General features: G+C 37.0%; 1 protein-coding gene across 35 annotated transcripts in view; it reads right to left on the bottom strand.

The window, feature by feature from the left end:
• MAP2 (microtubule associated protein 2) overlaps positions 1–13,650 on the bottom strand; it is a 298,686-nt gene that overhangs the window by 221,088 nt on the left and 63,948 nt on the right. For 34 of the 35 annotated variants that reach the window (XM_010802225.4, XM_024998329.2, XM_024998302.2 and 31 more), the window contains exon 2: positions 262–311. The exons of the other annotated variant lie outside the window; for it this stretch is intronic. The gene's annotated coding sequence lies outside the window, so the exon portion shown is untranslated. The remainder of the gene's footprint in view (positions 1–261; positions 312–13,650) is intronic. 35 annotated transcript variants of the gene reach the window in all.

Here is a 13,650-nt window from a genome sequence, read left to right as displayed (position 1 = left end):
TGAATCTTTTTCTTTAATCAAAATTCTGCAAGTAAGGCAGGTAAAAGAAATAAAACTTGATACTCAAAGAAATACTAACAAAGAAAACAAACACTGTTCAGGAAAACATGTCTGCAAACCTGGAATGTGTCCAGTTCTTACCAAGTTACAAATTTCTTACCACAACCTGCAAAAGTACTCTGACCCAACTCTACAAAGGCTCATCAAGCCTCTATTTTATTTCAGTTTATTCAGAATTTAATATATAAACACATCACCAACCTTAATTCCAGCTAGCAGTCACAAGACAGGTTGGATCAGATCAATAAAATCTGAAAGATAAACAGAATAACATACCATAAATTAAATCAATTGAAAGATTTAGTCTTTTACTTTAATAAAAAGAGAAGATGAAGTTATTTGAATCCTCACACAAAATTTACTGGCTGACAATACATCCACATCCATTTACAAGGGCATTACGTAGTTATGAAACTTTAAACTGATATATCTTCTAGATTTTATTTAAAAACATGTATTAGATGTGCAAATTATATCCTATTCTATTTCCAGCAGTTTCTATTAAAATAGAAATGCTTATGCTTATAATCTAAAATTTCAAGCATAAATATTTTTTAAACAAATTCTGTACTGAAAATACTACCACTTATCTTGAAAGATGTTTAACTAAAAATAATAAAACTGATGCATTCAATCCTTAATCTAACTTAACATCCACAGACAGTTTGCAGATTAAAAGTGCAGGATCAACAATCTGTTTGACTGCTGCAGTCCATGGGATTGCAAAGAGTTAGACACAACTGAGCAACTGAACAACACGACAATCTGTTAAAAGGCAACAAAAGTCTAATAAGACGATTCCAATAGCAACCTAGCCATCTTCTCATTATTTTCTTACACCTAAATCTTGCCACCAAATCATGCTGAGAAGTGTGTTGTCAAGTGGAAGGAACGAGAAAGTAAACCAAGGACAAAAGCAAACCCAACTTTTATTCCAAAAGTCAGCCTGCATTTTGAACACTTAGTAGAAAAAATGACTTTACAATGACAGAGTGGGATTCTTGGCTTGCAGCAGGGAGCATCCTTGGATAAATCTCCAATTAAAAAAAAATAATCATTAGGTTCTAGAAGTGTGTTTGTGATTGGTTAGAAGTTCGAATATGTTCCACATGGTATTGTTAGAAATGGTTCATTATTAGACTCAGAGGTTAAGTCCAAAAGATAATTAACCTAAAATCATGATTATTTAATGAAAAGAAGAGTCTAAAGTAATACTCATATATTCAAGGTAATATTTTAATTAGCTTGACTGTAGTAATCATTTTACTATGTATATCAAATCATGTTGTAAACCTTTAATATATACAATTTTATTTAAAAATATAAAAGAAATACTAGTAAAAAATGATTGAAAATGAAATTCTTTTTTAAAAAAACTTGTTATTTTATATTGGGGTATAGCCAATTAACAATGTTATGATAGTTTCAGGTGAACAGTAAAGGAACTCAGCTTCGCTCAGTTCAATTCAGTCGCTGTTTCCGCCTCTTTGCAACCCCATGGACTGCAGCACACCAGGCTTTCCTGTCCATCACCAACTCCCGGAGCTTGCTCAAATTAATGTCTATCAAATCGGTAATGCTGTACAACCATCTCATCCTCTGTCATTCCCTTCCCCTCCTGCCTTCAATCTTTCCCACATCAGGGTCTTTTCAAATGAGTCAGCTCTATGCATCAGGTGGCCAAAGTATTGGAACTTCAGCTTCAGCATCAGTCCTTCCAATGAATATTCAGCACTGATTTCCTTTAGGATTGACTGGTTTGAGCTCCTTGCTGTCCAACGGACTCTCAAGAGTCTTCTACAACACCACAGTTCAAAAGTATCAATTCTTCAGCACTCAGCTTTTCTTCCCATTCAGTGACGCCATAGCTTTTCAAAGTTCAGTTTTTGTTTTTGTTTTTTTAATTTTATTTTATTTAACTTTACAATATTGTATTGGTTTTGCCATATATCAAAATGAATCTGCCACAGGTATACATGTGTTCCCCATCCTGAACCCTCCTCCCTCCTCCCTCCCCATACCATCCCTCTGGGTCGTCCCAGTGCACCAGCCCCAAGCATCCAGTATCGTGCATCGAACCTGGACTGGCGACTCGTTTCATATATGATATTATACATATTTCAATGCCATTCTCCCAAAACATTCCACCCTCTCCCTCTCCCACAGAGTCCAAAAGACTGTTCTATACATCAGTGTCTCTTTTGCTGTCTCGTATACATGGTTATTGTTACCATCTTTCTAAATTCCATATATATGCGTTAATATACTGTATTGGTGTTTTTCTTTCTGGCTTACTTCACTCTGTATAATCGGCTCCAGTTTCATCCACCTCATTAGAACTGATTCAAATGTATTCTTTTTAATGGCTGAGTAATACTCCATTGTGTATATGTACCACAGCTTTCTTATCCACTCACCTGCTGATGGGCATCTAGGTTGCTTCCATGTCCTGGCTATTATAAACAGTGCTGCAATGAACACTGGGGTACATGTGTCTCTTTCCCTTCTGGTTTCCTCAGTGTGTATGCCTAGCAGTGGGATTTCTGGATCATAAGGCAGTTCTATTTCCAGTTTTTTAAGGAATCTCCACACTGTTCTCCATAGTGGCTGTACTAGTTTGCATTCCCACCAACAGTGTAAGAGGGTTCCCTTTTCTCCACACCCTCTCCAGCATTTATTGCTTGTAGACTTTAGGATCGCAGCCATTCTGACTGGCATGAAATGGTACCTCACAGTGGTTTTGATTTGCATTTCTCTGATAATGAATGATGTTGAGCATCTTTTCATGTGTTTGTTAGCCATCTGTATGTCTTCTTTGGAGAAATGTCTATTTAGTTCTTTGGCCCATTTTTTGATTGGGTCATTTGTTTTTCTGGAATTGAGCTGTAGGAGTTGCTCGTATATTTTTGAGATTAGTTGTTTGTCTGTTGCTTCATTTGCTATTATTTTCTCCCATTCTGAAGGCTGTCTTTTCACCTTGCTTATAGTTTCCTTTGTTGTGCAGAAGCTTTTAAGTTTAATTAGGTCCCATTTGTTTATTTTTGCTTTTATTTCCAATATTCTGGAAGGTGGGTCATAGAGGATCCTGCTGTGATGTATGTCAGAGAGTGTTTTGCCTATGTTCTCCTCTAGGAGTTTTATAGTTTCTGGTCTTACATTGAGATCTTTAATCCATTTTGAGTTTATTTTTGTGTATGGTGTTAGAAAGTGCTCTAGTTTCATTCTTTTACAAGTGGTTGGCCAGTTTTCCCAGCACCATTTGTTAAAGAGATTGTCTTTAATCTATTGTATATTCTTGCCTCCTTTGTCAAAGATAAGGTGTCCATATGTGTGTGGATTTATCTCTGGGCTTTCTATTTTGTTCCATTGAACTATATTTCTGTCTTTGTGCCAGTACCACTCTGTCTTGATGACTGTGGCTTTGTAGTAGAGCCTGAAGTCAGGCAGGTTGATTCCTCCAGTTCCATTCTTCTTTCTCAAGATAGCTTTGGCTATTCTAGGTTTTTTGTATTTCCATACAAACTGTGAAATTATTTGTTCTAGCTGTGTGAAGAATATCGTTGGTAGCTTGATAGGGATTGCATTGAATCTATAAATTGCTTTGGGTAGTATACTCATTTTCACTATATTGATTCTTCCAATCCATGAACATGGTATATTTCTCCATCTATTAGTGTCCTCTTTGATTTCTTTCACCAGTGTTTTATAGTTTTCTATATATAGGTCTTTAGTTTCTTTAGGTAGATATATTCCTAAGTATTTTATTCTTTTCATTGCAATGGTGAATGGAATTATTTCCTTAATTTCTCTATTTTCTCATTATTAGTATATAGGAATGCAAGGGATTTCTGTGTGTTGATTTTATATCCTGAAACTTTACTATATTCATTGATTAGTTCTAGTAATTTTCTGGTGGAGTCTTTAGGGTTTTCTATGTAGAGGATCATGTCATCTGCAAACAGTGAGAGTTTTACTTCTTCTTTTCCAATTTGGATTCCTTTTATTTCTTTTTCTGCTCTGATTGCTGTGGCCAAAACTTCCAAAACTATGTTGAATAGTAATGGTGAAAGTGGGCACCCTTGTCTTGTTCCTGACTTTAAAGGAAATGCTTTCAATTTTTCACCATTGAGTATGTTTGCTGTGGGTTTGTCATATATAGCTTTTATTATGTTGAGGTATGTTCCTTCTATTCCTGCTTTCTGGAGAGTTTTTATCATAAATCGATGTTGAATTTTGTCAAAGGCTTTCTCTGCATCTATTGAGATAATCATATGGTTTTTATTTTTCAATTTGTTAATGTGGTGTATTACATTGATCGATTTGCGGATATTGAAGAATCCTTGCATCCCTGGGATAAAGCCCACTTGGTAATGGTGTATGATCTTTTTAATATGTTGTTGGATTCTGATTGCTAGAATTTTGTTAAGGAGTTTTGCATCTATGTTCATCAGTGATATTGGCCTGTAGTTTTCTTTTTTTGTGGCATCTTTGTCAGGTTTTGGTATTAGGGTGATGGTGGCCTCATAGAATGAGTTTGGAAGTTTACCTTCCTCTGCAATTTTCTGGAAGAGTTTGAGTAGGATAGGTATTAGCTCTTCTCTAAATTTTTGGTAGAATTCAGCTGTGAAGCCATCTGGACCTAGGCTTTTGTTTGCTGGAAGATTTCTGATTACAGTTTCAATTTCCATGCTTGTGTTGGGTCTGTTAAGATTTTCTGTTTCTTCCTGGTCCAGTTTTGGAAAGTTGTACTTTTTTAAGAATTGTCCATTTCTTCCACGTTGTCCATTTTATTGGCATATAATTGCTGATAGTAGTCTCTTATGATCCTTTGTATTTCTGTGTTGTCTGTTGTGATCTCTCCATTTTCATTTCTAATTTTATTGATTTGATTTTTCTCCCATTGTTTCTTGATGAGTCTGGCTAATGGTTTGTCAATTTTATTTATCCTTTCAAAGAACAAGCTTTTGGCTTTGTTGATTTTTGCTATGGTCTCTTTTGTTTCTTTTGCATTTATTTCTGCCCTAATTTTTAAGATTTGTTTCCTTCTACTAACCCTGGGGTTCTTCATTTCCATATGGAGGCTGCACAACACGCTGCTGAATAACCAACAAATCACCGAATAAATCAAAAAAGAAATCAAAATTTGCATAGAAATGAATGAAAATGAAAACACAACAACCCAAAACCTGTGGGACACTGTAAAAGCAGTCCAAAAGCAGTCCTAAGGGGAAAGTTCATAGCAATACAGGCATACCTCAAGAAACAAGAAAAAAGTCAAATAAATAATCTAACTCTACACCCAAAGTTCAGTTTTTTACAGTGTTTGTGGTATAAAGGCAAATACTAACATTGCATTAAAACCAATGTGGAGTAAGAAATGAGGATGAGTGTCCAATCTGGCTCTTAGGTTTGAAGGCTGGTCAGTACCCAACAAGCACACATATCCCACTATTAAGTAACTGTGAGTTTCTAAGTATAAAACACAAAGGTTTTTTTTTTTCTTTCAATTTATATGCATTATTTTTTCAAAAGGTGACTATGTTAATAGCTAAATACTTTTTATGCTAATTAAACAAAACTGTGAGGTATTTCTTTCAGCCTAGGGGTGCCATGAAAAAATTACCAACATACTCAGAATGTCATAAACTGAGAAAGTCTGGGACACTCTCTGTTAAGCATAGTACTTTGTTTTGTTTCAATTTTGTTCCACAAATTTAAAGAAAAGAAAAATCAGGAGAGATTTTATTTTATTTTATTTTTTAGAACAAACTAGTAAAGAGAGAGATATAAAAGGAGAGGGAGAAATAATTTTCTTAAAATCAGAGAAAAAATACTAGGAGACTGGGAAGGACAGTGGTTCAACACACTAAACATATGTGACTGTGTGTCCATGTACACATACGTGTGCATGTTCATGTGCACTTCTGGGCATGCAAGAGGTAGCTAAAACAGTACACATGAACACCAGGGGGTGAAAGACAAAGAACCAGGAGTGGCCTACTATACATGTATAATGTTAACCACAGTGACCATATGTCACTATTCCCCAAGAAAAACTGGTTCCCCTAGTTGCTTGGAGTCAAGGAAAGACTGCATAGAACCACGTGTTAATTTATGTGCAGTTTTAAGTCTCAACTTACCATTTGATCACAACTGCTTCTTGCTAAGAGTTTTTGGCATACTAAATTGATATCCTGATATCTTTAGACTCAAATAGATTGGATTTTATCTGTTCTGCATAAACTTGCAAATATATGTGTGCATGCTCAGTCACTCAGTCATGCCTGACTCTTTGTGACCCTTTGGACTATAGCCCACCAGGCTCCTCTGTCTATAGGATTCTCCAGACAAGAATACTGGAGTGGGTTGTCATTTCCTCCTCCAGAAGATCTTCCCAACCCAGGGATTAAGCCTTCATCTCCTGTGTCTCCCATATTGCAGGTAGATTCTTTACCCACAGAGTATATATTCAAATATATACTGTCAAAAGTGAAAGTCACTCAGTCGTGTCCGACTCTTTGTGATCCCATGGACTATATAGTCCATGGAATTCTCCAGGCCAGAATACTGGAGTGGGTAGCCATTCCCTTTTCCAGGGGATCTTCCCAACCCAGGGATAGATCCCAGGTCTCCTGCATTGCAGGCAGATTCTTTACCAGCTGAGCCACCAGGGAAGCCCATCCTGTCAAAGTAAAAACTAAATGAGACTTGTAGAATTTTTCAAAAGTCAGGCTTTATAATTCACGAAACTGGCTGCTTTATATGATCCATAATGGCCACCTGATGGAAAGAGCTGACTCACTGGAAAAGACCCTGATGCCAGGAAAGATTGAAGGCAGGGGGAGAAGGAGATGACAAGGACAAGATGGTTGAATGGCATCATTGACTCAATGGACATGAGTTTGAGCAAGGTCCAGGAGTTGGTGATGGCCAGGGAAGCCGGGCATGCTGCAGTCCACGGGGTCACAAAGAGTCAGTCTCGATTGAGTAACTGAACAACAACTACAAATGTGACTAGGAGGATATTCTGACCTACCCCCATCATTGTCCCATCAACCCATCCCCATCTCCAAAAATTTTTATTTTCTTTTCAGTGTAGCATATGTGACACACAAACTCTGTTCAAGATATCAGTACTATTTCAATTATGTGAACTTTGTATTTGAACCCATTGGCTTAGCACACAGAAGAATATCAATAAGTGATTGTTAAATGAATGAAGGTGCTTCATGTCGTACTTTTCTGATGCCGCTGTCAAATGTAAAGAAATGGTTGAAAATTCCCCTTTTAGCAGAGATAAGGAAAAAAACCCCATCCTTGACCTACCTGATTTGCATTGAAAATGTGTAATATAAAAGTTCTGAGGGAGCAGAGGTGTTCATTTTTGACCTGGTGAACTCACACTGTCTAGGGAATTTTGTTTGCTTGTTTGCTTTTCTTATCTTAAGGGCAGCACATCCATTTGCAGTGCCTGGAGCAGCTGCTTTGTAAAAAATTCTCTGAACCTTTTATTTCCCCACTCAACCCAGTTACCGAGCAAATAGGCACAGAATAGTGAAGATTTATGTTGCCCCAAGGCTCAATCCTCACTGTGAACATCTGCCATTTCACACACAGAGGTCAAGACTTCTTGTGTAGTATTTTGCTAAACAATGCCCTCAGCATAACTCAAATGAAATTCTTTTCAATAGGATTCAGCATCTGCTTTTAGGCAGCTTAACTTATCAGCATATTGAAAGCACCACTTCTTCATCCTCTGAGTCTCTTTCTCCACAACAAAAAGGCAGAGAACATGTCAGAAAATAATCTTGAGAATTAATTGCTAAATCTTTCTTTCCCCTCTTTATCCAATGAGAAATAATCTTACATCGATCTATTATACATCATTTTGTGATGGTCAGGTTGAATTATAAACTCAGTATCAGGCAGCAGTATTCCTGTTTACATCTCACAAAGAACAAAAATTGAAAATAATAGACATATTTTTGCTATTAGATTACGAAGGTCAACTCTCAATTGAAAAACCTTTCACATTTTCTGTACTTCTCCCTTCTTAAAGTTACACAAGACTCTCAATGAAAAGAAACTATAACTGCCAGAGTCATAGAAAAATTACTGCTTGAGCTTCACTAAACATACAAATGTAGGGAATACTCCAGTATGCAAATTAAAATTAAAAATCGATTCTATTTTTAAAAATATATTTAAGTGCTTATTATTTAATAATAAGTACAATCCTTATATTTTAAAATACAGAACAGTTTAAAAAATAGTATTGTTTACTATTTCAAAGATCAAAAGCTCTTTGCCATCTAAAAGCTTAGTTAGAATCTAGTGGGATAGAGGTAGTTATGAAAAATCAAAAGACAAAAGGCAATGATACAAAGCAGAACATACCTTTTGTCACTAAGAAATTCAACAAAGAGCTATGGGACAATGGAGAACAAAGGAGGAGAAAAATGAAATCCTATTATATAAGGATAAGGATTCAGAGGTGCATTTGAGTTGAGCCTTGAAGGAGGCAAAGGATTTTGATAGGTGGACACAGAATGGAAATGAGACCAACTCAGTGGACTCAGAGAAAGGACTTAGCAGTAAAAAGTAATGAAAAAAGCAAAGACCAAGGGGTATCTGGGGCCCCACCTAGCTGGAGTATAATACACAAGAAGAGCAACAATTGGGTGAAAGTCTAGGTTGGGTTTGTATAGGAAGAAACGATCTTGAATGACAATCTGAGGAGAATAGAGAATTAAATATATTTAATTTTGCCCACTTGGAGAAGGAAATGGTAACCCACTCCAGTATTCTTGCCTGGAGAATTCTGCAGGCTACAGTCCATGGGGTCACAAAGAGTTGGACATGACTGAGTGACTATCACTCACTCACTCAATTTTTTCCACTAAAGTGAACCACTGAAGGTTTTCTATTCAAGAATGATATGATTAAAATATTTAAGTGACATCACTGTGTAGACTAGATCAAGATGAAGAGATATTAAAGAGTAAACCATTTAGGTATCTCCTTCAGAAGTCCAAGTGGTGGGTAATGAAGCGTCAGTTTGCGTAGAGACAGTGTTGATGCAAAGAAGGAAGAAGGCTCCAACTACTGCAGACGCAAGCATCTTAGACTGCTCAGGCTATATAACAAAATACCATATGCTGAGTGACTTAAACAATAGAAATATATTTCTCAAAACTCCGGAGGCTGGAAGTCTGAGATCAAGATACCAGTTCAACCAGGTTTTGGTAAGAGGCTTATAGCTAGCTACCCTCTCATTCTCTTCTCCCATAGTCAACTGTCATATTAGGGAGCCACCTCTGTGACCTTATTTAACATTAACAGACAAGAATACTGGAGTGAGTTCCCACTGCCTCCTCCAGAAGACCACATTTTGTCAGAACTCTGCACTATGACCTGTCCATCTTGGGTCGCCCTGCATGGCATGGCTCACGGTTTCATTGAGTTACACAAGCCCCTTTGCCATGCAAGGCTGTGATCCAAGAAGGGGAATATTCTGAAAACCTTATTCCTAAAAACAGTCACATTGATGGCTTAGGGCTTCAACGCATGAATTCTGAGTTCAGTCCAGGGTAGTGTGTATACTGCTACTGCTGCTAAGTCGTTTCAGTCGTGTCCGATGCTGTGCGACCCCATAGATGGCAGCCCACCAGGATCCCCCATCCCTGGGATTCTCCAGGCAAGAACATTGTGTGTATAAGTGTGTATAAGTAGTGTATAATAACTTATGGTGGACTGTGAAGAAAGCTGAGCACCAAAGAATTGATACTTTTGAACTGTGGTGTTGGAGAAGAACTGCAAGGAGATCCAACCAGTCCATCTTAAAGGAGATCAGTTTTGGGTATTCATTGGAAGGACTGATGCTAAAGCTGAAACTCCAATACTTTGGCCACCTCATGCGAAGAGTTGACTCATTGGAAAAGACCCTGATGCTGGGAGGGATTGGGAGCAGGAGGAAAAGGGGACGACAGAGGATGAGATGGCTGGATGGCATCACCAACTCGATGGACATGAGTTTGGGTAAACTCCAGGAGTTGGTGATGGACAGGGAGGCCTGGCATGCTGCAATTCATGGGGTCGCAAAGAGTCGGACACGACTGAGCTGAACTGAACTGAATAACCTATGGGGCTTAGGAACTGGTTGGCTATGAAAAGGCATGTGACAGAGAAAAAGAGCCAAGAGAATTCTGAGGGTTAGAGACAAACAGATCCCCATAAAGATGTTGTCGTTCTTAGAAACAGGGAAGGCTAAAGGCAGATCAGGCTGCTGAGCAAGAGGAGAGGGTGATGGGTTTTTTTGTTTTTACACACATTGTGAGTTTCTGGCAGGATGATCAAAGGAAGGTATGCATCAGACAACTAACTTATTCATAAAGGGTAGATTTTATGTGATATGCAAAAGAGTGAAATCTTACCTAACACTGAAAGAGAACAAAAAGGAATGAACATTGTGGAGATAATAACTGCGCTAAAATACATCAATATAGGGTCAGAAATATATGTTCTAAATTATAGAATTAAATTGTCTAGCCAGCCCACATTATTGTATTTAATCACACTTTTCCTTGATAGACAGGTATAACATTAAAGCACTGACTGTATGGAAGCCAATACTGTTTACAATGAATGCCACATCCTGTCTGCCCAGGCTGTGGGCTGCTCTGGGTCAGTGACCCAGCAAATCCATATTTGTATCTCAAGCACTTAGAGTGGTGTATGGCACAAAGTCAGGGATCTATAAATGCAGAATGAGTCACTCCCGGAAAAAAGAGGCTGAGTCATGGGCACTCCAACTAATTTCACCTCTAGACTTTGGATTGTTCACATAAAATGACATTGTCGGAAGAGAAGCACTAGCTATGATGCCTAATGGAATGTTCTGAACACATACACTGACATGTTCCCTGTAGCTGTGGTGACAATGCTTGGAAGTAGAGATTAAGGGTAAAGAGGACCAGTTCCATGCTGGGATTTTGTATCTACCCATCTACTGTCACAACACAGGGGGTAAAAATAGGTAACACAGCAGGTCAGCAACTAGAAGTATTAATAGCTACCCATTTAAGTTGAAGAAGTTTTAAATGCTCAATTATGGAGTCTGTTTTATGAAAACCACAGTACTATCTCTAATACAAAAGCAATAATAGGAGACAATCCTTGTTAAATATAACCCAGACATTGTACAAACTATGTCGCAAACATTATTAATTTAATCCTCACAAGAACAAATAAAGCGGACATCATTACTTCCAAGAGGAAACTAGGCTTATAAAGATTAAACCCATAGTACCTATGGATTGAGCTTTCCCAGGTGGCTCAGTAGTAATGAATCCATCTGCCAATGCAGGAGACTGAGTTTGGTCCCTGGTTGGGAAGATCCCCTGGAGGAGGAAATGGCAACCCACTCCAGTATTCTTGACTGGGGAATCCCATGGACAGAGGAGCCTGGCAGACTACAGTCCATAGGGTCACAAAAGAGTCAGATACAATTTAGCAACTAAACCAAAACAATACCACCTATGGATTAAGATTGCTAATTAATTAATTTTATAGAAATACCATTTATTAATACAAAAATGACAACTTTAGTCAGAGATAAAGTGAAATATATACATATCTGGTATATGGCCTGTGTATATTCATATATGCTTTTTTCACCTTTTGCTTTTAAGTTTAGACATTCATGTGAAAGTCATTCAGTCATGTCCAACTCTTTGTGACCCCATGGACTGTAGACTGCCAGGCTTCTCTGTCCATGGAATTCTCTAGGCAAGAATACTGGAGTGGGTAGCCTATCCTTTCTCCAAGGGATCTTCCCAACCCAGGGATCGAACCCAAGTCGCCAGCACTGCAGGTGGATTCTTTACACTCCTGAGTTACCAGGGAAGCCCTTAGACACTCACATGTCTGGGCAATTCCTTACAGAATTCTGGCATAATCAAATTCAGGCAGAAACAATAAAGGTAATGCTTTGAAAACACTGTAAGAAAACAAATGACAAAATTTTGAAATAGAAAGACCCCAGACTCCTGTAGTTCTAAGCATTTTTAGTGGGACAAAAATTTTGGAAGATGCAGCATTTATTAAGAAACTTTTTGCTGCATATGTACAGTTGAATCTCTTTGCTGTACATGTGAAAGTAGCACAAAATTGTAAATCAATTATATCCCAATATAAAATAAAAATAAAGCTAAAATGAATTCCAAACTCAGAAAAAAAATATAAACTTTCTGCTGACACTACCTTAAAGGTCTACAGCAAAAGGGTCTAATATATTTTTACCCCAGATCATTCCATTTTTTTTTTCTTCCTTGTAATATTTGTGTTATGGATGTTAGGCAAATAAATGGTTTAAGAAGTTGATCTACTCAAGGTTCATGATGAAAAACACCAGTAAAAAGTATGGTTTATTGAGAGCCAAAATGCATATGAATAATGCTATATTTATTTTGATAATGAGATAGTACATGAGTGAAAATGGAATCGACAAAAGCCAGTAAGTTTATTTTCTGCAAGAAAGCCTATCTGCTAGCTCAGATCCTTAGTCTTTAAAATCTAAGGTTTCCTTTGAAATGGTTTTATAGCAAAGTGAATGCACTATCAACTATTTGTTCAAAATCTTTAATGGAGCACCATTTGATTAATACTTGGATTTACAGCTGAGATTTAAAAAGATGTGAAATACGTGTGAGCACTCATTGAGCAGGAGGTATGTACACTAAGTCTAACGTCAGGATGCTTTTTTCAAAGATTAATCCTACAATCTAGATTTTTTTTCTAATTCAGAAAGTACACATTCTCCTAAGATTATCAAAAAGTCATTTTGTCATCTCAGTAAAACCTGAATTTCAAAGGAATGAACAACTATAAGGCAATCCTTAAACAATGAAATAAATCTGTTCCCCAAAGCTCTAATTTCCTGAAAACCCTAGTACATCCACTAAGAAGCCAAATTGGAGCATTCCACACATTTCTGGACCCACTTCTCTGAGTCAAAAGCTTTCTCCAGGGTGAACTCAGGTATATTTAACTTCTGTAGATGTTGTTGTTATAAATAATTTCCAGCATAATTTAACTAATTTAATAAAAGATGTCAAACCCTCAAAAAGAGGTATAAATGGATTGACTTCAGCATTATTTATTATAAAGAAAATTTTCATCAATTTTAATATTCTTGTTGCATTATATGCTATATATAAGGGACCAAAAATGAGGTCAGAATTTATATATTACAATTGAAAATCCTATTTCTGGAACAAATACAACTACAACAAAAGTTAGGATTTCCTATAAGTCTAAAAACATTCATGTAAAAAACATCTGCTGTTACCACATGTAAAATGTTAAGTAGTTTTTCAGACTCTGTCATCCCTCAACTGTCCCAATTAAGGGTTAGAGCTTCAAATTTTCTCCAACATAAAGTGGACCAAAAAGCAGTACAGTAGAATAAAAATAGCTTAAATTTACTGCACATCTTTTCCCTACTCTTCACATACAGGTGGTCCTAGACTTATAATCTGTTAACCATTTATTTAAAACTATATGGAAAATATTACAAATGGTGGTTAAATT

Source organism: Bos taurus, chromosome 2 (genome assembly GCF_002263795.3).
Source record: "Bos taurus isolate L1 Dominette 01449 registration number 42190680 breed Hereford chromosome 2, ARS-UCD2.0, whole genome shotgun sequence".
In the NCBI taxonomy this organism is placed as follows: Eukaryota; Metazoa; Chordata; class Mammalia; order Artiodactyla; family Bovidae; genus Bos; species Bos taurus.
This window is presented reverse-complemented; position numbering and strand designations above follow the sequence as displayed.